This window comes from Penaeus japonicus, unplaced genomic scaffold, assembly GCF_977035675.1.
Source record: "Penaeus japonicus unplaced genomic scaffold, GWHDUDI00000001_assembly GWHDUDI00000033, whole genome shotgun sequence".
NCBI lineage: Eukaryota > Metazoa > Arthropoda > Malacostraca > Decapoda > Penaeidae > Penaeus > Penaeus japonicus.
This window is the reverse complement of record NW_028234435.1, coordinates 23,514,642-23,516,271: the sequence shown is the minus strand read 5'-3', so window position 1 is coordinate 23,516,271 and position 1,630 is coordinate 23,514,642. Positions and strand designations below refer to the sequence as shown.

Here is a 1,630-nt window from a genome sequence, read left to right as displayed (position 1 = left end):
CCTTCCATGAAAGGTCCCGTCCTACTAGTCTTTACTTCACACAGAACCGATCGTAATTATTATATATTTTCTATCTTATCTCCTTATTGTTATAATCATTGTTGTTATCATTATTACTATTATCATTATTGCGTATTTTTATTATCATTATCATTATTGCGCATCTCTATTATCATTATCATAATTGCATATCTTTATAATCATTATCATTATTGCGTATCTTCATTATCATTATGCGTATCTTTATCATTATCATTATTGCGTATCTTTATTATCATTATCAATATTGTCGTTATTATCATTATTATTTTTTTGTCATTATTGCTATCATCATTGTTGTTGGTATTACTATTATTATTATTAGCATTATTACTGTCATTATTACTATTATCATCACTATCATTATTATAATCATATCATTATTTTATCATTATTATCATCATTATCATCCCAATCATTATTTTCATTGTTATAATCATTATCACTATCATTATTATTATTGTCATTTTTATTATTGTTATCATCATAATCATTGTTATTATAACTATTACTATTATCATTATCTTTATCATTACCTTCATTATAGTTATAATCATTATCATTATAATCATAATAACGATGATAATTATGATGATTATGATGATAATAATGATTGTTATCATTTCATTTAACTACCATTATCATTGCCAATCTTATCATTATAAGTGATGATATCATTATCATTCATAGTTTTTCAATATTGATATTATTACTATTATCATTATCATTCTCACTACTAGCCTCATCAGTGTCATTATCATCATCATCATCCTCATTATAACTATCAATATTTGCATTGTTATAATTTTGTTTTGATTATCGAAATAGTTCATTTTCATAACTGTTTATTTCAAAAGTTGTAATGATACTAGTATTTTACAGCTTTTCACCAAAGAACTTTCATAGACTACTAAACTTAGAGACGCTGCGCGCACCAATAATTCTGAACTTTGCGCCAATGAAGGTTTAGCTAACTGCAAGGATTGTACTTGAGGCTTTACACTGAACAGACAGAAAAAATACATGAATAGCTAAAGATATCTATAACAGTCTATGAAAAATAAGTCTATTAAAACGTTGAAAAATACATTCTATTCATAAACATTAATATTCGAAAAGCAATTAAGATCTATAACAACATATATATAGATCTAAAAATGAAGAAGAGTATAAACACATTAAAACTTTATAACAGCATTAAATTCATTCACATTAAAATCGAAACTCTACCCCTATATTAAAAACATTAACACGAACATCCAAGATTTATAACAATATCAAAACATAATCCTACAACACCTGATGACGCTGCACGACATCCACAAGCAAGAATAAACAAGGCATCGGAAGTTCGTTGGCATACGATAATACGGCCTCCATCTGGCCTACTATATAGATAAGACCGCTTATCATGTTTATTGCGGACCCATGGAGACTCGCTTGTTATTAGGACTTCATCGTTGTTATTATTTTAATCTGGGTGGTTGGAAGAAGGTTGAGTTTGTAGTATAACAATATAAGCCACGACGGTGACTGTGACGGTGGCAATGGTAGTGATGTAGATGGTGGTGAGGGTAATGATGATGATGAT

At 27.9% G+C, this 1,630-nt stretch overlaps 2 protein-coding genes across 2 annotated transcripts in view; one reads left to right on the top strand and one right to left on the bottom strand.

Moving 5' to 3' along the window:
* The window catches only part of LOC122247405 (uncharacterized), a gene marked incomplete in the record, with an annotated part of 120,421 nt that overhangs the window by 34,591 nt on the left and 84,200 nt on the right, over positions 1-1,630 (top strand).
* LOC122265464 (carbohydrate sulfotransferase 11) overlaps positions 872-1,630 on the bottom strand; it is a 6,568-nt gene continuing 5,809 nt past the window's right edge. The window contains exon 4 of the mRNA XM_086530582.1: positions 872-1,630. This exon is cut by the window's right edge and continues 784 nt beyond it. The gene's annotated coding sequence lies outside the window, so the exon portion shown is untranslated.